The following is a 21,781-nucleotide window of genomic DNA, read 5'->3' on the forward strand; positions in this document are numbered from 1 at the left end:
TGTTCTTTAGAAAAGGGATGCGGCGTTGCTTCTCGCCCATGTAAAGGTCACGCATTCCAGACGTGGTTATGAGCGAACAGTTGCCGCAAGTGTTTGAAAAGAGCAAGAGAGGAAGCAGCCCTGCCCCGTGTGAGGATCAAACTCAGGCCCTTCAGATGACGAGACTGACGCACTACCAATTACGCCAACAAACCCAGGTGCAGGACACACACCGGAAAGTTTGCCTCACATGGATTTCAGTCGCCCGTTCCCTAATCTTTAGACGCCCTCTGCTGAATGTTGCATTTGCCTTTTGATCTCACCCATACATTTTTGGTCTGTTTCTGTTGTGAGTCCGTCTTTCAGATCTCACCTAGCACAAGTCTCTCTGGCTGAAGTGGCCTCTCTGCTTCAGCATCGTGCCCTCACTCAGCCATTAAAATTGTCACTCGGACTTCTGACAAGCTGACATGAAATGTCAAGAGAGAGTGGCGGAGACGCTTAAGCCAGAGAGAAGATGAAAAGGGGGCGTGGCTGCGAAACGCTTGACAGCTGCACGATGCTCTCCCTGCAAGGCGTGACCACAGGCTAAAGGACACCTTTTGGCACATCAAGCTCTAAGCACACACCTGGAGGATGCGGGAATTGATCCTGCTACCTCCCACATGCAAAGCAAACGCTGTACCATACAAACCAACCCCCCTCGCTGGGGCTTATGCCTCGGCGTCACCTATTGCCGCTTGTTCCCCTCTTACCGGGCACAGTTCACTGCCCTTCGTCTACAAGGCAGTCGTGTAATTGTGGCTTTCTTGACTTATTGATGAAGGTCTGACTGGACGAGCGAATGACGCCTCTCCCCCATCCTCAAGCTCGCGACAGATTGAAATGGAAAGTGCTGCTGTGGCTCGTTGGTCTAGTGGTATGATTCTCGCTTCGGGTGCGAGAGGTCCCGGGTTCAACTCCCGGACGAGCCCTTGTGTGCTCTTTTCCTCCTCTTCCACAAGACTGGGAACTGATATCCACATCACTTCGCAGCGTCTGCTTATGGCGAACGATGGAATGTGACTAATGACTGAACGAGCCTGGTGAATTCTCATCACGTGGCACAATGAGAGCGTGCAGTCAGCTGTCCGAGGCGGCAACTTCATTGCTCGTTCAAAAGAACACGTACTGAAAACTCATCACCACTATGTCGTAGATGAGCACCGCGATCGCTTGTTGTCATGCGTCCTTACTTGGGAAATGCAGAAGCAAAAACTGCCCTCTCTCAGCCACCGAAACGTGTGCGGCTCGCCTTGCGCTCTCTGCGCCTCGCATATTTGTGGAGCTGTCTGCTCTTCTTTCTGTTGAAGTAATCAAGTTACGGGGCGTCCTGCAGCCTATGATGTTCTCACTGAGAGCTTTCAAGATTTGAAGGAAAACTACGAGCTTGATTGCTCAAGTCGAACGAATGTGATTGTTAAGCAATCGATGATCAAAAGCACGTCTTCTAACAATTCCTGAGAGTATTATCAGCACTGTTTTCACTCGGATATACTTTTCACTTGCTAAGCTGACAAATTGGACGAGAAAATGCCGGAGACGCACTCAGTGCAGACTGAGGTTGGGAAGGAGGTGTGGCCCTTCAACGCTTGACAATTGAAGGACATTCTCTCCGCAACGGAGGAGCACCTGTCAGAAGTCACAGAGGCTAAATGAGAGCACCAGGCTCCTGGAGCTCTAAACTCAGACCTGGAGGATGCGGGCATCAATCCCGCTACCTCTGGCATGCTAAGCGAGCGCTCTACCATTTAAGCTTATCCCCCTCAATTCATGCTTCTGGGTATCATGTCTTACCGCCTCTGCCCCTCTTACCGGGCACCGCCCACTGCCCTTGGTCTGCAAGGCAGTCCTTTCAAGTGCGATGACGACGCTGGGACCTTCGTTGCCTATTGTACGAGCTGAACTTTTGTGCTCATCAATTCAACGCTCTTTCCATCAACTCATCTTGTCTTTTGACGCTTCGTGTTTTGCGCTCCTTTGACTATCGGCATATCGGGTGACTGCAAACACTGAAGTTCTTGCTTACGGAGTGTGGAACATTGTTTTCAAGTGATCGCTGTTCTGTCATGTTGACGCCGAGTGAATCTTTCTTTGGCAACATGGGCAGGCTGACAGCATTGCGAGCGAAAGTAATGGCAAATTTCTTGACTTATTTCTGAATGTAAATGTTCTTTAGAAAAGGGATGCGGCGTTGCTTCTCGCCCGTGTAAAGGTCACGCATTCCAGACGTGGTTATGAGCGAACAGTTGCCGCAAGTGTTTGAAAAGAGCAAGAGAGGAAGCAGCCCTGCCCCGTGTGAGGATCAAACTCAGGCCCTTCAGATGACGAGACTGACGCACTACCAATTACGACAACAAACCCAGCTGCAGGACACACACCGGAAAGTTTGCCTCACATGGATTTCAGTCGCCCGTTCCCTAATCTTTAGACGCCCTCTGCTGAATGTTGCATTTGCCTTTTGATCTCACCCATACATTTTTGGTCTGTTTCTGTTGTGAGTCCGTCTTTCAGATCTCACCTAGCACAAGTCTCTCTGGCTGAAGTGGCCTCTCTGCTTCAGCATAGTGCCCTCACTCAGCCATTAAAATTGTCGCTCGGACTTCTGACAAGCTGACATGAAATGTCAAGAGAGAGTGGCGGAGACGCTTAAGCCAGAGAGAAGATGAAAAGGGGGCGTGGCTGCGAAACGCTTGACAGCTGCACGATGCTCTCCCTGCAAGGCGTGACCACAGGCTAAAGGACACCTTTTGGCACATCAAGCTCTAAGCACACACCTGGAGGATGCGGGAATTGATCCTGCTACCTCCCACATGCAAAGCAAACGCTGTACCATACAAACCAACCCCCCTCGCTGGGGCTTATGCCTCGGCGTCACCTAGTGCCGCTTGTTCCCCTCTTACCGGGCAAAGTTCACTGCCCTTCGTCTACAAGGCAGTCGTGTAATTGCGGCTTTCTTGACTTATTGATGAAGGTCTGACTGGACGAGCGAATGACGCCTCTCCCCCATCCTCAAGCTCGCGACAGATTGAAATGGCAAGTGCTGTTGTGGCTCGTTGGTCTAGTGGTATGATTCTCGCTTCGGGTGCGAGAGGTCCCGGGTTCAACTCCCGGACGAGCCCTTGTGTGCTCTTTTCCTCCTCTTCCACAAGACTGGGAACTGATATCCACATCACTTCGCAGCGTCTGCTTATGGCAAACGATGGAATGTGACTAATGACTGAACGAGCCTGGTGAATTCTCATCACGTGGCACAATGAGAGCGTGCAGTCAGCTGTCCGAGGCGGCAACTTCATTGCTCGTTCAAAAGAACACGTACTGAAAACTCATCACCACTATGTCGTAGATGAGCACCGCGATCGCTTGTTGTCATGCGTCCTTACTTGGGAAATGCAGAAGCAAAAACTGCCCTCTCTCAGCCACCGAAACGTGTGCGGCTCGCCTTGCGCTCTCTGCGCCTCGCATATTTGTGGAGCTGTCTGCTCTTCTTTCTGTTGAAGTAATCAAGTTACGGGGCGTCCTGCAGCCTATGATGTTCTCACTGAGAGCTTTCAAGATTTGAAGGAAAACTACGAGCTTGATTGCTCAAGTCGAACGAATGTGATTGTTAAGCAATCGATGATCAAAAGCACGTCTTCTAACAATTCCTGAGAGTATTATCAGCACTGTTTTCACTCGGATATACTTTTCACTTGCTAAGCTGACAAATTGGACGAGAAAATGCCGGAGACGCACTCAGTGCAGACTGAGGTTGGGAAGGAGGTGTGGCCCTTCAACGCTTGACAATTGAAGGACATTCTCTCCGCAACGGAGGAGCACCTGTCAGAAGTCACAGAGGCTAAATGAGAGCACCAGGCTCCTGGAGCTCTAAACTCAGACCTGGAGGATGCGGGCATCAATCCCGCTACCTCTCGCATGCTAAGCGAGCGCTCTACCATTTAAGCTCATCCCCCTCAATTCATGCTTCTTGGCATCATGTCTTACCGCCTCTGCCCCTCTTACCGGGCACCGCCCACTGCCCTTGGTCTGCAAGGCAGTCCTTTCAAGTGCGATGACGACGCTGGGACCTTCGTTGCCTATTGTACGAGCTGAACTTTTGTGCTCATCAATTCAACGCTCTTTCCATCAACTCATCTTGTCTTTTGACGCTTCGTGTTTTGCGCTCCTTTGACTATCGGCATATCGGGTGACTGCAAACACTGAAGTTCTTGCTTACGGAGTGTGGAACATTGTTTTCAAGTGATCGCTGTTCTGTCATGTTGACGCCGAGTGAATCTTTCTTTGGCAACATGGGCAGGCTGACAGCAGTGCGAGCGAAAGTAATGGCAAATTTCTTGACTTATTTCTGAATGTGAATGTTCTTTAGAAAAGGGATGCGGCGTTGCTTCTCGCCCGTGTAAAGGTCACGCATTCCAGACGTGGTTATGAGCGAACAGTTGCCGCAAGTGTTTGAAAAGAGCAAGAGAGGAAGCAGCCCTGCCCCGTGTGAGGATCAAACTCAGGCCCTTCAGATGACGAGACTGACGCACTACCAATTACGCCAACAAACCCAGCTGCAGGACACACACCGGAAAGTTTGCCTCACATGGATTTCAGTCGCCCGTTCCCTAATCTTTAGACGCCCTCTGCTGAATGTTGCATTTGCCTTTTGATCTCACCCATACATTTTTGGTCTGTTTCTGTTGTGAGTCCGTCTTTCAGATCTCACCTAGCACAAGTCTCTCTGGCTGAAGTGGCCTCTCTGCTTCAGCATCGTGCCCTCACTCAGCCATTAAAATTGTCACTCGGACTTCTGACAAGCTGACATGAAATGTCAAGAGAGAGTGGCGGAGACGCTTAAGCCAGAGAGAAGATGAAAAGGGGGCGTGGCTGCGAAACGCTTGACAGCTGCACGATGCTCTCCCTGCAAGGCGTGACCACAGGCTAAAGGACACCTTTTGGCACATCAAGCTCTAAGCACACACCTGGAGGATGCGGGAATTGATCCTGCTACCTCCCACATGCAAAGCAAACGCTGTACCATACAAACCAACCCCCCTCGCTGGGGCTTATGCCTCGGCGTCACCTAGTGCCGCTTGTTCCCCTCTTACCGGGCACAGTTCACTGCCCTTCGTCTACAAGGCAGTCGTGTAATTGCGGCTTTCTTGACTTATTGATGAAGGTCTGACTGGACGAGCGAATGACGCCTCTCCCCCATCCTCAAGCTCGCGACAGATTGAAATGGAAAGTGCTGCTGTGGCTCGTTGGTCTAGTGGTATGATTCTCGCTTCGGGTGCGAGAGGTCCCGGGTTCAACTCCCGGACGAGCCCTTGTGTGCTCTTTTCCTCCTCTTCCACAAGACTGGGAACTGATATCCACATCACTTCGCAGCGTCTGCTTATGGCAAACGATGGAATGTGACTAATGACTGAACGAGCCTGGTGAATTCTCATCACGTGGCACAATGAGAGCGTGCAGTCAGCTGTCCGAGGCGGCAACCTCATTGCTCGTTCAAAAGAACACGTACTGAAAACTCATCACCACTATGTCGTAGATGAGCACCGCGATCGCTTGTTGTCATGCGTCCTTACTTGGGAAATGCAGAAGCAAAAACTGCCCTCTCTCAGCCACCGAAACGTGTGCGGCTCGCCTTGCGCTCTCTGCGCCTCGCATATTTGTGGAGCTGTCTGCTCTTCTTTCTGTTGAAGTAATCAAGTTACGGGGCGTCCTGCAGCCTATGATGTTCTCACTGAGAGCTTTCAAGATTTGAAGGAAAACTACGAGCTTGATTGCTCAAGTCGAACGAATGTGATTGTTAAGCAATTGATGATCAAAAGCACGTCTTCTAACAATTCCTGAGAGTATTATCAGCACTGTTTTCACTCGGATATACTTTTCACTTGCTAAGCTGACAAATTGGACGAGAAAATGCCGGAGACGCACTCAGTGCAGACTGAGGTTGGGAAGGAGGTGTGGCCCTTCAACGCTTGACAATTGAAGGACATTCTCTCCGCAACGGAGGAGCACCTGTCAGAAGTCACAGAGGCTAAATGAGAGCACCAGGCTCCTGGAGCTCTAAACTCAGACCTGGAGGATGCGGGCATCAATCCCGCTACCTCTGGCATGCTAAGCGAGCGCTCTACCATTTGAGCTCATCCTCCTCGCTTCATGCTTCTCGGCATCATGTCTTACCGCCTCTGCCCCTCTTACCGGGCACCGCCCACTGCCCTTGGTCTGCAAGGCAGTCCTTTCAAGTGCGATGACGACGCTGAGATCTTCGTTGCCTATTGTACGAGCTGAACTTTTGTGCTCATCAATTCAACGCTCTTTCCATCAACTCATCTTGTCTTTTGACGCTTCGTGTTTTGCGCTCCTTTGACTATCGGCATATCGGGTGACTGCAAACACTGAAGTTCTTGCTTACGGAGTGTGGAACATTGTTTTCAAGTGATCGCTGTTCTGTCATGTTGACGCCGAGTGAATCTTTCTTTGGTCAACATGGGCAGGCTGACAGCAGTGCGAGCGAAAGTAATGGCAAATTTCTTGACTTATTTCTGAATGTGAATGTTCTTTAGAAAAGGGATGCGGCGTTGCTTCTCGCCCATGTAAAGGTCACGCATTCCAGACGTGGTTATGAGCGAACAGTTGCCGCAAGTGTTTGAAAAGAGCAAGAGAGGAAGCAGCCCTGCCCCGTGTGAGGATCAAACTCAGGCCCTTCAGATGACGAGACTGACGCACTACCAATTACGCCAACAAACCCAGGTGCAGGACACACACCGGAAAGTTTGCCTCACATGGATTTCAGTCGCCCGTTCCCTAATCTTTAGACGCCCTCTGCTGAATGTTGCATTTGCCTTTTGATCTCACCCATACATTTTTGGTCTGTTTCTGTTGTGAGTCCGTCTTTCAGATCTCACCTAGCACAAGTCTCTCTGGCTGAAGTGGCCTCTCTGCTTCAGCATCGTGCCCTCACTCAGCCATTAAAATTGTCACTCGGACTTCTGACAAGCTGACATGAAATGTCAAGAGAGAGTGGCGGAGACGCTTAAGCCAGAGAGAAGATGAAAAGGGGGCGTGGCTGCGAAACGCTTGACAGCTGCACGATGCTCTCCCTGCAAGGCGTGACCACAGGCTAAAGGACACCTTTTGGCACATCAAGCTCTAAGCACACACCTGGAGGATGCGGGAATTGATCCTGCTACCTCCCACATGCAAAGCAAACGCTGTACCATACAAACCAACCCCCCTCGCTGGGGCTTATGCCTCGGCGTCACCTATTGCCGCTTGTTCCCCTCTTACCGGGCACAGTTCACTGCCCTTCGTCTACAAGGCAGTCGTGTAATTGTGGCTTTCTTGACTTATTGATGAAGGTCTGACTGGACGAGCGAATGACGCCTCTCCCCCATCCTCAAGCTCGCGACAGATTGAAATGGAAAGTGCTGCTGTGGCTCGTTGGTCTAGTGGTATGATTCTCGCTTCGGGTGCGAGAGGTCCCGGGTTCAACTCCCGGACGAGCCCTTGTGTGCTCTTTTCCTCCTCTTCCACAAGACTGGGAACTGATATCCACATCACTTCGCAGCGTCTGCTTATGGCGAACGATGGAATGTGACTAATGACTGAACGAGCCTGGTGAATTCTCATCACGTGGCACAATGAGAGCGTGCAGTCAGCTGTCCGAGGCGGCAACTTCATTGCTCGTTCAAAAGAACACGTACTGAAAACTCATCACCACTATGTCGTAGATGAGCACCGCGATCGCTTGTTGTCATGCGTCCTTACTTGGGAAATGCAGAAGCAAAAACTGCCCTCTCTCAGCCACCGAAACGTGTGCGGCTCGCCTTGCGCTCTCTGCGCCTCGCATATTTGTGGAGCTGTCTGCTCTTCTTTCTGTTGAAGTAATCAAGTTACGGGGCGTCCTGCAGCCTATGATGTTCTCACTGAGAGCTTTCAAGATTTGAAGGAAAACTACGAGCTTGATTGCTCAAGTCGAACGAATGTGATTGTTAAGCAATCGATGATCAAAAGCACGTCTTCTAACAATTCCTGAGAGTATTATCAGCACTGTTTTCACTCGGATATACTTTTCACTTGCTAAGCTGACAAATTGGACGAGAAAATGCCGGAGACGCACTCAGTGCAGACTGAGGTTGGGAAGGAGGTGTGGCCCTTCAACGCTTGACAATTGAAGGACATTCTCTCCGCAACGGAGGAGCACCTGTCAGAAGTCACAGAGGCTAAATGAGAGCACCAGGCTCCTGGAGCTCTAAACTCAGACCTGGAGGATGCGGGCATCAATCCCGCTACCTCTGGCATGCTAAGCGAGCGCTCTACCATTTAAGCTTATCCCCCTCAATTCATGCTTCTGGGTATCATGTCTTACCGCCTCTGCCCCTCTTACCGGGCACCGCCCACTGCCCTTGGTCTGCAAGGCAGTCCTTTCAAGTGCGATGACGACGCTGGGACCTTCGTTGCCTATTGTACGAGCTGAACTTTTGTGCTCATCAATTCAACGCTCTTTCCATCAACTCATCTTGTCTTTTGACGCTTCGTGTTTTGCGCTCCTTTGACTATCGGCATATCGGGTGACTGCAAACACTGAAGTTCTTGCTTACGGAGTGTGGAACATTGTTTTCAAGTGATCGCTGTTCTGTCATGTTGACGCCGAGTGAATCTTTCTTTGGCAACATGGGCAGGCTGACAGCATTGCGAGCGAAAGTAATGGCAAATTTCTTGACTTATTTCTGAATGTAAATGTTCTTTAGAAAAGGGATGCGGCGTTGCTTCTCGCCCGTGTAAAGGTCACGCATTCCAGACGTGGTTATGAGCGAACAGTTGCCGCAAGTGTTTGAAAAGAGCAAGAGAGGAAGCAGCCCTGCCCCGTGTGAGGATCAAACTCAGGCCCTTCAGATGACGAGACTGACGCACTACCAATTACGACAACAAACCCAGCTGCAGGACACACACCGGAAAGTTTGCCTCACATGGATTTCAGTCGCCCGTTCCCTAATCTTTAGACGCCCTCTGCTGAATGTTGCATTTGCCTTTTGATCTCACCCATACATTTTTGGTCTGTTTCTGTTGTGAGTCCGTCTTTCAGATCTCACCTAGCACAAGTCTCTCTGGCTGAAGTGGCCTCTCTGCTTCAGCATAGTGCCCTCACTCAGCCATTAAAATTGTCGCTCGGACTTCTGACAAGCTGACATGAAATGTCAAGAGAGAGTGGCGGAGACGCTTAAGCCAGAGAGAAGATGAAAAGGGGGCGTGGCTGCGAAACGCTTGACAGCTGCACGATGCTCTCCCTGCAAGGCGTGACCACAGGCTAAAGGACACCTTTTGGCACATCAAGCTCTAAGCACACACCTGGAGGATGCGGGAATTGATCCTGCTACCTCCCACATGCAAAGCAAACGCTGTACCATACAAACCAACCCCCCTCGCTGGGGCTTATGCCTCGGCGTCACCTAGTGCCGCTTGTTCCCCTCTTACCGGGCAAAGTTCACTGCCCTTCGTCTACAAGGCAGTCGTGTAATTGCGGCTTTCTTGACTTATTGATGAAGGTCTGACTGGACGAGCGAATGACGCCTCTCCCCCATCCTCAAGCTCGCGACAGATTGAAATGGCAAGTGCTGTTGTGGCTCGTTGGTCTAGTGGTATGATTCTCGCTTCGGGTGCGAGAGGTCCCGGGTTCAACTCCCGGACGAGCCCTTGTGTGCTCTTTTCCTCCTCTTCCACAAGACTGGGAACTGATATCCACATCACTTCGCAGCGTCTGCTTATGGCAAACGATGGAATGTGACTAATGACTGAACGAGCCTGGTGAATTCTCATCACGTGGCACAATGAGAGCGTGCAGTCAGCTGTCCGAGGCGGCAACTTCATTGCTCGTTCAAAAGAACACGTACTGAAAACTTATCACCACTATGTCGTAGATGAGCACCGCGATCGCTTGTTGTCATGCGTCCTTACTTGGGAAATGCAGAAGCAAAAACTGCCCTCTCTCAGCCACCGAAACGTGTGCGGCTCGCCTTGCGCTCTCTGCGCCTCGCATATTTGTGGAGCTGTCTGCTCTTCTTTCTGTTGAAGTAATCAAGTTACGGGGCGTCCTGCAGCCTATGATGTTCTCACTGAGAGCTTTCAAGATTTGAAGGAAAACTACGAGCTTGATTGCTCAAGTCGAACGAATGTGATTGTTAAGCAATCGATGATCAAAAGCACGTCTTCTAAAAATTCCTGAGAGTATTATCAGCACTGTTTTCACTCGGATATACTTTTCACTTGCTAAGCTGACAAATTGGACGAGAAAATGCCGGAGACGCACTCAGTGCAGACTGAGGTTGGGAAGGAGGTGTGGCCCTTCAACGCTTGACAATTGAAGGACATTCTCTCCGCAACGGAGGAGCACCTGTCAGAAGTCACAGAGGCTAAATGAGAGCACCAGGCTCCTGGAGCTCTAAACTCAGACCTGGAGGATGCGGGCATCAATCCCGCTACCTCTGGCATGCTAAGCGAGCGCTCTACCATTTAAGCTCATCCCCCTCAATTCATGCTTCTTGGTATCATGTCTTACCGCCTCTGCCCCTCTTACCGGGCACCGCCCACTGCCCTTGGTCTGCAAGGCAGTCCTTTCAAGTGCGATGACGACGCTGGGACCTTCGTTGCCTATTGTACGAGCTGAACTTTTGTGCTCATCAATTCAACGCTCTTTCCATCAACTCATCTTGTCTTTTGACGCTTCGTGTTTTGCGCTCCTTTGACTATCGGCATATCGGGTGACTGCAAACACTGAAGTTCTTGCTTACGGAGTGTGGAACATTGTTTTCAAGTGATCGCTGTTCTGTCATGTTGACGCCGAGTGAATCTTTCTTTGGTCAACATGGGCAGGCTGACAGCAGTGCGAGCGAAAGTAATGGCAAATTTCTTGACTTATTTCTGAATGTGAATGTTCTTTAGAAAAGGGATGCGGCGTTGCTTCTCGCCCATGTAAAGGTCACGCATTCCAGACGTGGTTATGAGCGAAAATTTGCCGCAAGTGTTTGAAAAGAGCAAGAGAGGAAGCAGCCCTGCCCCGTGTGAGGATCAAACTCAGGCCCTTCAGATGACAAGACTGACGCACTACCAATTACACCAACAAACCCAGCTGCAGGACACACACTGGAAAGTTTGCCTCACATGGATTTCAGTCGCCCGTTCCCTAATCTTTAGACGCCCTCTGCTGAATGTTGCATTTGCCTTTTGATCTCACCCATACATTTTTGGTCTGTTTCTGTTGTGAGTCCGTCTTTCAGATCTCACCTAGCACAAGTCTCTCTGGCTGAAGTGGCCTCTCTGCTTCAGCATCGTGCCCTCACTCAGCCATTAAAAATGTCACTCGGACTTCTGACAAGCTGACATGAAATGTCAAGAGGGAGTGGCGGAGACGCTTAAGCCAGAGAGAAGATGAAAAGGGGGTGTGGCTGCGAAACGCTTGACAGCTGCACGATGCTCTCCATGCAAGGTGTGACCACAGGCTAAAGGACACCTTTTGGCACATCAAGCTCTAAGCACACACCTGGAGGATGCGGGAATTGATCCTGCTACTTCCCACATGCAAAGCAAGCGCTGTACCATACAAACCAACCCCCCTCGCTGGGGCTTATGCCTCGGCGTCACCTAGTGCCGCTTGTTCCCCTCTTACCGGGCACAGTTCACTTCCCTTCGTCTACAAGGCAGTCTTGTAATTGCGGCTTTCTTGACTTATTGATGAAGGTCTGACTGGACGAGCGAATGACGCCTCTCCCCCATCCTCAAGCTCGCGACAGATTGAAATGGAAAGTGCTGCTGTGGCTCGTTGGTCTAGTGGTATGATTCTCGCTTCGGGTGCGAGAGGTCCCGGGTTCAACTCCCGGACGAGCCCTTGTGTGCTCTTTTCCTCCTCTTCCACAAGACTGGGAACTGATATCCACATCACTTCGCAGCGTCTGCTTATGGCAAACGATGGAATGTGACTAATGACTGAACGAGCCTGGTGAATTCTCATCACGTGGCACAATGAGAGCGTGCAGTCAGCTGTCCGAGGCGGCAACTTCATTGCTCGTTCAAAAGAACACGTACTGAAAACTCATCACCACTATGTCGTAGATGAGCACCGCGATCGCTTGTTGTCATGCGTCCTTACTTGGGAAATGCAGAAGCAAAAACTGCCCTCTCTCAGCCACCGAAACGTGTACGGCTCGCCTTGCGCTCTCTGCGCCTCGCATATTTGTGGAGCTGTCTGCTCTTCTTTCTGTTGAAGTAATCAAGTTACGGGGCGTCCTGCAGCCTATGATGTTCTCACTGAGAGCTTTCAAGATTTGAAGGAAAACTACGAGCTTGATTGCTCAAGTCGAACGAATGTGATTGTTAAGCAATCGATGATCAAAAGCACGTCTTCTAACAATTCCTGAGAGTATTATCAGCACTGTTTTCACTCGGATATACTTTTCACTTGCTAAGCTGACAAATTGGACGAGAAAATGCCGGAGACGCACTCAGTGCAGACTGAGGTTGGGAAGGAGGTGTGGCCCTTCAACGCTTGACAATTGAAGGACATTCTCTCCGCAACGGAGGAGCACCTGTCAGAAGTCACAGAGGCTAAATGAGAGCACCAGGCTCCTGGAGCTCTAAACTCAGACCTGGAGGATGCGGGCATCAATCCCGCTACCTCTGGCATGCTAAGCGAGCGCTCTACCATTTAAGCTCATCCCCCTCAATTCATGCTTCTTGGTATCATGTCTTACCGCCTCTGCCCCTCTTACCGGGCACCGCCCACTGCCCTTGGTCTGCAAGGCAGTCCTTTCAAGTGCGATGACGACGCTGGGACCTTCGTTGCCTATTGTACGAGCTGAACTTTTGTGCTCATCAATTCAACGCTCTTTCCATCAACTCATCTTGTCTTTTGACGCTTCGTGTTTTGCGCTCCTTTGACTATCGGCATATCGGGTGACTGCAAACACTGAAGTTCTTGCTTACGGAGTGTGGAACATTGTTTTCAAGTGATCGCTGTTCTGTCATGTTGACGCCGAGTGAATCTTTCTTTGGTCAACATGGGCAGGCTGACAGCAGTGCGAGCGAAAGTAATGGCAAATTTCTTGACTTATTTCTGAATGTGAATGTTCTTTAGAAAAGGGATGCGGCGTTGCTTCTCGCCCATGTAAAGGTCACGCATTCCAGACGTGGTTATGAGCGAAAATTTGCCGCAAGTGTTTGAAAAGAGCAAGAGAGGAAGCAGCCCTGCCCCGTGTGAGGATCAAACTCAGGCCCTTCAGATGACAAGACTGACGCACTACCAATTACACCAACAAACCCAGCTGCAGGACACACACTGGAAAGTTTGCCTCACATGGATTTCAGTCGCCCGTTCCCTAATCTTTAGACGCCCTCTGCTGAATGTTGCATTTGCCTTTTGATCTCACCCATACATTTTTGGTCTGTTTCTGTTGTGAGTCCGTCTTTCAGATCTCACCTAGCACAAGTCTCTCTGGCTGAAGTGGCCTCTCTGCTTCAGCATCGTGCCCTCACTCAGCCATTAAAAATGTCACTCGGACTTCTGACAAGCTGACATGAAATGTCAAGAGAGAGTGGCGGAGACGCTTAAGCCAGAGAGAAGATGAAAAGGGGGTGTGGCTGCGAAACGCTTGACAGCTGCACGATGCTCTCCATGCAAGGCGTGACCACAGGCTAAAGGACACCTTTTGGCACATCAAGCTCTAAGCACACACCTGGAGGATGCGGGAATTGATCCTGCTACTTCCCACATGCAAAGCAAGCGCTGTACCATACAAACCAACCCCCCTCGCTGGGGCTTATGCCTCGGCGTCACCTAGTGCCGCTTGTTCCCCTCTTACCGGGCACAGTTCACTTCCCTTCGTCTACAAGGCAGTCGTGTAATTGCGGCTTTCTTGACTTATTGATGAAGGTCTGACTGGACGAGCGAATGACGCCTCTCCCCCATCCTCAAGCTCGCTGACAGATTGAAATGGCAAGTGCTGCTGTGGCTCGTTGGTCTAGTGGTATGATTCTCGCTTCGGGTGCGAGAGGTCCCGGGTTCAACTCCCGGACGAGCCCTTGTGTGCTCTTTTCCTCCTCTTCCACAAGACTGGGAACTGATATCCACATCACTTCGCAGCGTCTGCTTATGGCAAACGATGGAATGTGACTAATGACTGAACGAGCCTGGTGAATTCTCATCACGTGGCACAATGAGAGCGTGCAGTCAGCTGTCCGAGGCGGCAACCTCATTGCTCGTTCAGAAGAACACGTACTGAAAACTCATCACCACTATGTCGTAGATGAGCACCGCGATCGCTTGTTGTCATGCGTCCTTACTTGGGAAATGCAGAAGCAAAAACTGCCCTCTCTCAGCCACCGAAACGTGTGCGGCTCGCCTTGCGCTCTCTGCGCCTCGCATATTTGTGGAGCTGTCTGCTCTTCTTTCTGTTGAAGTAATCAAGTTACGGGGCGTCCTGCAGCCTATGATGTTCTCACTGAGAGCTTTCAAGATTTGAAGGAAAACTACGAGTTTGATTGCTAAAGTCGAACGAATGTGATTGTTAAGCAATCGATGATCAAAAGCACGTCTTCTAACAATTCCTGAGAGTATTATCAGCACTGTTTTCACTCGGATATACTTTTCACTTGCTAAGCTGACAAATTGGACGAGAAAATGCCGGAGACGCACTCAGTGCAGACTGAGGTTGGGAAGGAGGTGTGGCCCTTCAACGCTTGACAATTGAAGGACATTCTCTCCGCAACGGAGGAGCACCTGTCAGAAGTCACAGAGGCTAAATGAGAGCACCAGGCTCCTGGAGCTCTAAACTCAGACCTGGAGGATGCGGGCATCAATCCCGCTACCTCTCGCATGCTAATGTCTGAGCAATCATTGCGAGTCTGGGTAATTGGAGACTGCACTGTTCTGCTTCCTAAGGTAATATACGGGTTTTTCGCATGAAGCCGTATTGAACAGTATTTCTCGCATTGTGAACATGTGCACACAGCGGTCCCCCGGGTTCCAGTTAGTGCATAATTATGCATCAATGAAAAACTAAATTAGCTCACTGAAAGTTTGATGTAGAGAATGTGGAAATTTCCAGAAGTTGTGGTCTTTTAAATGCATTTGGTTTGAAGACGTTCTGTGCTTCCATTGTGAAGATATGGACAAAACAATATTTGAGCGTGGTAAAAAAAAGTCATAAAAATGACAAAGTGAAGGCTGAGAAAGCATTCACAATGCATTTTATACACAAAGCAAGTGTTTTTGTAACTCTAAGAGATTTCCCGAAAGCACTACAGGCGTGCCAAAATCGTTTTCGAACTTCAAGCTAACTTTACCCCCGTCTTAGAGAAAGGACTGCCTTTCACTTCTCTGTGTTTTCTTTCACAGCACTGTGCACCTTTTCATTGCTCTCGCTTTCAGAGCCTCTGCACAGCACACGACTCGACATCAGGAGGCACATTGAAGTGAAAGCAGAAAGCGCTGCGACATGCACTGTGCAGATCCCGCCACACTAAGAGGTGAGTGGGTCTGTTCGATCACAGCGCTAGGCGAATCCCCAAACAGTGTGCGTGGCAACAAAAAAAGCTGCTCTGTTTTGAACTGGGGACATTGCACGTGTGAGGCTAACGTGATAACCACTACACTATGGAAACGGTGGGAAATTGTGCCCAGTGGCCCACTGCTGAGCTTCACCAATGCTAGTCAGGGACCAATGCTATTCGATGTGAATTAAATGCTATTCAACTGTCCAATTCTATTCAGGGGTGGAAAAGGGTGGAGCCGTGTGTGTCTTTTGTTCAAAGACACCCCCATCTCAGAGCCGGAAGTACAAGCCTTCCTCCCGCAGGTCCACAAAGATGTTATTGTTTAAGAAGATCCTGCGAAAGTCGGCCATCTGCCTTTCAGCCCTGCAGTAGTCCAGGCTGAAAGAGAAGCAGCCCTTCACCCTGGCAATGTACAGCCTGACAAGGTCTGGCTTCAGGCCATTGTACATCATGAGGTTCCTCCTCTCCCAGACAGCTGTCCTCGTTAGGCTGAGGAGGAGGTTCACTAAAATGGCATTAACCCCCCCCCCCTCAGACCCGCGGTACCCAAAGAGGAACAGCTCTTTCTAGGGCACCCCGTCAAGAACAGCTCCTCGAACAGAGCGAAACAGACAATCCAGCAGAACCATCAAGTACGCCCTGGCTCGAGCTGGGGGAAGATCTTACCCCAGAACACCTCTGAGACCGGCACTCTGAAGCGTTTCGCCATCATCAGCCTGTAGAACATGCTGGTGGTGCACCCCAGGAGGTCCACCCCACGGTCCCCCCACTTCACCCTCAGCTCCGGCCAGCCCGGGCCTGCTGCCCCGTCTTGTAGATGGAGCTTCTCCAGCCAACTGTCCGGGAGACAGAGTTTGAGCTGCTCGTAATCCTGACGGATCTTACTGACAGGCAGCTCGTCGTCGACCTCTCGCACAGCGTCGACAATAGCCTGGGTGGGCAGAAATCCGTCCTTTACTTCATAAAGAAGATCCTTGACCTTGGATATGCCAGCCCCGTAGAGCTGCCTGTTCCATCGAGACACCAGCAGGGGGTTGAGGAACAGAGGCTGTTCCAGAAGCTGGGCCCGGGTCTCCGGCGTGTAGGAGACATGCTGGGACATGAACTACCCCCTCGCCAGCAGGACCTCCCTGTAAAAGGAGGGCAGATGTTTTATCAACCCCGGAGTGAGCCTCACCAGGAGGGTCTCCTGCCCCAAGCCCCCGCAAGTCTCGAGGTAGCTTGCCATACCAATCTTCCAAATGCTGACATTATCCAGGTCAAGGAACTTCTTCACTACTTTCAGCCTAAAGCTTTTCAGCTTCAGGCCTACATCACACAGCTTCAGCCCACCCCTGGAGATTTCCCCAATAAGGATGTCATGAGTGACCCGCGGAGGCTTCCCCTCCCACACGAATCCAACCACCAGTTGCCTAATCTCATTCTCTACCCGTTCAGGAAGAGGCATCACAGACAATGGGTACCACAAGAGGGACAGGCACAGTGTGTTAACGAGCAGGACCCTTCCCTTTAGGGTCAGGGACCTGTGTCTCCACCGATTTAATTGGCCCTCATCTTAATGAGCTTCTCCTTCCACAGGAGAAGCCCAGTGGCCTGCTCATCAGCGTTAATGTAGACGCCAAGGACCTTCAGGTGACCCGTCTCAACCCTGAAAGGGTAGCCGAAGAGCGGGGCAAGGTCTGCCCTCCCCACCGGCATGACCTCAGACTTCTCCAAGTTTACCTTGGCGCCCGAGGCAGCGCAGTAGGCCTGCACCACCTCCAAAATGGCCGAGATCTCCGCCAACGTCAGTCTGGTGTCGTCAGCATATTGGTAGATCAACGAGGTGGCGGTGCCCCCAGGCAAGGTCACTGGAAAGAAGCTCGTGAGGGAACCATTCACCTAGACACAGCTCACGATCCCCTTGTCCCCTTGACCCTCACACCTGAAGAGTGCTGGCTGTGATGAATTAAACCAGTTTTACAGGTTTCAATCACAGACCATGTGACATGGGACTCAGTAAACTAACAGCGCCATCGGATTTGATAATACCTAACCAAAATCCGCAATATGGAAACAGAACCTGTGTGATTGTTGATAGATGATGTACTCGTAACATTTTTTCAAGACGAACTACAACATTTAAAAAATGACTTGTATGTACTTGATATCTCTAATCAATCCACGGGTTCCAGCACAAAACGAAAGTAAAACGCATACCGTTTCGCGCTTCTTATTAGTTGCTCAAAAGTAATTTGACCGTATGAAATGCATAATATAAACCTAGAAACATAAACGTGAGCAGTACTTAAGCACTGTAGTATCGGTGTTAAGACATACCTCTCAAAAACTGTAAATCAAGTTAAAAATATCTCAAGACCGATTCTGGTCGTAATGAAACCATGCAAGGGAGTTTTTATGTCCGTTGCAGTTCTTTTGCAACATGAATATAATTATATCGTTATTAATTTCTTGAGATACGCGATTCCATATTATATTCCCTTTTAATCAAATTCTAAAAGTATGCTTGTTGACTCCGGTATCACGTTAGTTAAAGACTTCGAAGCTTACAATGTTTAGGGAGAAATGGAATACTGGTGTGCATTTTTTTCTTTTCATGATAGGTGTCGCATTTTAAATCATTTTCGTAGTTAGAAATTATGAAACGCCCTGTTAAAAGCAAGGAAGTTTTTATGCCCGTTGAAGTAAAACAAAATGCCTGACAAAGTATGGCTTGGACAGATTCCAAGTGCTTGTACAAATGTGCTAAAGAAATTATACTTTGAGTATACAGCTTGTCCAAGGTCATCCATTATTAATACTATTAGTAATATCTTCAGTAAAGGCTTTGATGCATATATATTTCTGATAAAGGTAGGTTGTGTACTTTTGTCCAACTGAGCAATCTTGCTTTCATAAAATATACCAACATTTTAATGACTGATGATTAACATGCTGTAATGCACAGTTCAAAATTAAAGGCTCAAATGCTGTACATGAGAGGTTAAGCTCCCCCTGGCGGTTTTACAAGGCGACGCCGGATAGTTAGTCACGTGACACACGTGAACTGCGTGATACCGCGTGATACCGCGACACGCCCACCGGGGTATGCCGCGAAATACCTCACCCATTTTGAATGGCTGCATCTGTACATGCTCGGGAAAGCGAATCCGAACAAACCTCATGCCATCAGCAATGGTGGTCCCAGGGTAGTGGCGCATCCTGATGTCCGAAATCACTCTCACCCCCCAGCTACTCAGCTTCTCCTTGATAGTCTCGTTTGAGATATATGCCGGGAAATGGAGGAAGGACACCACTACCTCCTTCCGCTCCAGCCAGCGGCAGTAGCAGGGTGTGCCCTGCACATCCAGCCCCACAGCCACCGCGTCTGCATGTTCCTTTGAGTCCAGAGTCAGTTCAAACTCTTTTGGCGTCCGGGGGTGGCAGGCAAAAAGAGAGCCCTCCCCACAGACGCCGTGCACAGCTGCGATAATAGCACCCGCAGACGGTTTCTCCACGCCGCTCACATCCACCACAACAGTATGCGCCCTTGCAAAAAGCCGCCGGGGGGATCGGTCCGAATTCCTCATCCTTCTCTTTCCTACACCACTCTCCTCCTCCACTACAATAACATTCTCTGCCTCCATGTTTTTTCCTTCCATTAAAACACAAACAGGACTCAGAAAGCAACAAAAAAGCAACAAAAAAAAAACCAAAAGTCTCTCCCCTCCCCAAACAGAGTTAGGCTGAAGGGGAGGGCTTCAAAAATCAACAAAAAACACCAAAAAAAACACAAAAATTCACAAAAAACAAAGTCTTACTAAAGACAAACAAATCCTCTTCTTCTTCTCCTTCTTATAGAGAGGACAGCTCCGTCACCTCTTTTACGACGCTGGTTTTTTTCCCTTGCGTTTTTCTCTTCTTCCCACGTTCTCTCTCTTCACTGCCTTCGTCCCCGCTCTATTTCACTTCAGCCTTTCACTCTTGCTTCCTTCCAATGAGGACGGAGCTGAAAGGGCGCTATAGAGGATCGCTGTGGAGAGCTGCTGCTTTGACATCTGAGCTCTGTGGAAAACGATCTCAATACAATTCTGAAAAACGCGACTCCCCGAACGCCAGCCGAACAAGTCTCCACAGCCGAAGCGCTGTGTCTCTTTTCAGCTGGCGATAAACCTTTCCTCGATCCTTTGCGGACTTGTAAAACTGTTCATGATCAGAATAAAAAACGCTCACGCTAATACACAAGCACCCGTGTCTCGCCAAAGCTGACAAATAAACAGACGGACAAGCCGCACTGCACGTGTGAACAGGGGAATGAGCGAGCGAGCGGGGATAGGGCGCCTCCTGCGCTTAAAAGCTTACAGCACCTGGTATTCCCAGGCGGTCTCCCATCCAAGTACTAACCAGGCCCATCCCTGTTTAGCTTCAGAGATCAGACGAGATCGGGCACATTCAGGGTGGTGTGGCCACAAGCGAAAGCTATGGTGCCTGACTCGCTACTTGAAGCTGTGTGTGGCTGGGGCTCCGTGCCCCCCGAGCGGGACTGAAGGATCGTTCGTGTGCAACTCTTTGGAAAGGAGCTGCTTTCCAAATCACATTGCGTACCTGGATGTTGGCGAATGTGCTCCCTTGTGTTGGCTTGTCCCGCACTGGAGGAGAACAAACAAACTGCTTGGAGGAGCACAAGGCAAGTCTTCACAAGACAAAAACCTCCAGTGCACAGCACTCAAAACATTTCTGGGCTGTCGCGTGTTTATTTCAGCACATAAAGCACACCAGTCCAACATGTCGGCCGGGCGCTCTGCGCCTCCGCCCTCTTGTGGCCTTGCGGCGTCAGAGCAAGAGGCTCCTTCTCGCTGCCTTTCCGCTGTGTTGCAGAGCCCCGAGAGGGAACCTGGAGCGCACACTTTGTGGGGGGCAGGGGACCGCGTTCGCGCTCTCTTGCGCGAGTACTAAATCTCACGGCGCCAGCCAGCGGCCAGGGGACAAATACAATATCGCGGGACAGGGGGGCCTCATCATTGATTGTTACATATGAGACGGGGATTAGGAGGAGACCCCGACTGATTGGTAAAGGGGAACACTAACACCAGAGTGACACCCCCGGCGGCTCTTTTTGAGAGACGCCCTGGGATTTCTTAATGGCCAAGGAGGGTCGCCATCAGGATGCTGGGGCATAAGAAAGCCACACAAACCGCAGGGTGAGCGCTCCCTACTGGTCCCAGTCACACCTCTTGCAGGAGCAGCAGCAACCTGAGCTTTTCCGGGGGGAATCTCCCATCCGGGTGCCGGCTAGGCTCACACCTGCTGGGCTGCCGTGGGTGAGCCCAGTCGAGAGTCGCAGGGTGAGATCTAGTCACAGGGGAGAAACGATACAAGCGAAGGATTACTTGGCTCCCAGCACTTGAAAAGACCGACAAATGACTCGTTCCCGCCGGAGCTGAATGTACCTGCATGTGTCGTGTCGTCTTCTTCCCCCGCCACGCTGTGTTTGCTTTATTGTCTTTGAAGCCGGCCCCCAGGACGAGACGGGCTGTTCCTGTGCCCCAATTAACACTTTACAGGTGCCATTCCCCGACATTGTGGCCATTGTCGGTGGTCACACGCGATAAGATAAGGTGGAGGAGAGTGGGGCATGCCCAGCGCCAGACATTCGAAGAGGGGGCTGTGCGAGGTGAGGTGAGGTGTGACACGCCGGAGCCCTGACGCCGCTAATGCGGAGCACTTGTTGAACTGGCATTGAAAGGACGTGTGCACACGGAGCGAGCCTTCCCTGCGGCGGAGCGTGTTGTGTGCGCTGCAGTGGTGCCGAGAGAACAGCACAGAAGGCAGCAGGCTCTGGAGAGCGGGTAAGAGACGGAGCCTTGTGGGCAGGCGAGCAGGCCCATTTTTTGGAAATTGCTGAAAAGGCTCCAGTGTTTGTTCGGTGCGTGGCAGGCGCACGATGCGAGCCTGCGTAGCGATTTGTGGGTCTGGTGTTATGCAAATGAGGCCGAATTGCATCCCGGGACATGCAGCGAATGCGCATTGGCGACTGCAGATGTGTAGGAAACGGCGCGCTCGTTTTCTCGTTTTGCCCACCCTTTTGAGTGTTAGTGTGGCGTGTGAGTGTGCGAAAGAGTGGGCCCAGCAGGAGGCAGTGGCGTGCGGGGCGAGGAGCTGGGCTAGGCTGCGCACTTTGTGCTGTGGGTCCGGGCCGCTTGCAGGGCCTTATATAACTTATACTTACCTGGCAGTGGAGATACCTTGA

The 21,781-nt window shown here is 50.6% G+C and overlaps 8 non-coding genes across 8 annotated transcripts; 7 read left to right on the forward strand and 1 right to left on the reverse strand.

Moving 5' to 3' along the window:
* Window positions 1-881: 881 nt before the first annotated feature.
* On the forward strand, window positions 882-953 carry trnap-cgg (transfer RNA proline (anticodon CGG)). Its single transcript has one exon. It is a non-coding gene; the product is annotated as a tRNA-Pro (tRNA).
* A 2,115-nt stretch (window positions 954-3,068) lies between these two features.
* On the forward strand, window positions 3,069-3,140 carry trnap-cgg (transfer RNA proline (anticodon CGG)). Its single transcript has one exon. It is a non-coding gene; the product is annotated as a tRNA-Pro (tRNA).
* Window positions 3,141-5,255: 2,115 nt separating this feature from the next.
* trnap-cgg (transfer RNA proline (anticodon CGG)) lies at window positions 5,256-5,327 on the forward strand. Its single transcript has one exon. It is a non-coding gene; the product is annotated as a tRNA-Pro (tRNA).
* Window positions 5,328-7,443: 2,116 nt separating this feature from the next.
* On the forward strand, window positions 7,444-7,515 carry trnap-cgg (transfer RNA proline (anticodon CGG)). Its single transcript has one exon. It is a non-coding gene; the product is annotated as a tRNA-Pro (tRNA).
* Window positions 7,516-9,630: 2,115 nt separating this feature from the next.
* trnap-cgg (transfer RNA proline (anticodon CGG)) lies at window positions 9,631-9,702 on the forward strand. Its single transcript has one exon. It is a non-coding gene; the product is annotated as a tRNA-Pro (tRNA).
* A 2,116-nt stretch (window positions 9,703-11,818) lies between these two features.
* Window positions 11,819-11,890, forward strand: trnap-cgg (transfer RNA proline (anticodon CGG)). The gene has a single exon. It is a non-coding gene; the product is annotated as a tRNA-Pro (tRNA).
* Window positions 11,891-14,007: 2,117 nt separating this feature from the next.
* Window positions 14,008-14,079, forward strand: trnap-cgg (transfer RNA proline (anticodon CGG)). Its single transcript has one exon. It is a non-coding gene; the product is annotated as a tRNA-Pro (tRNA).
* A 5,807-nt stretch (window positions 14,080-19,886) lies between these two features.
* On the reverse strand, window positions 19,887-20,005 carry LOC138244867 (5S ribosomal RNA). The gene has a single exon (XR_011193482.1). It is a non-coding gene; the product is annotated as a 5S ribosomal RNA (ribosomal RNA).
* Window positions 20,006-21,781: the final 1,776 nt, after the last annotated feature.

Source organism: Lepisosteus oculatus, chromosome 14 (assembly GCF_040954835.1).
Source record: "Lepisosteus oculatus isolate fLepOcu1 chromosome 14, fLepOcu1.hap2, whole genome shotgun sequence".
In the NCBI taxonomy this organism is placed as follows: Eukaryota; Metazoa; Chordata; class Actinopteri; order Semionotiformes; family Lepisosteidae; genus Lepisosteus; species Lepisosteus oculatus.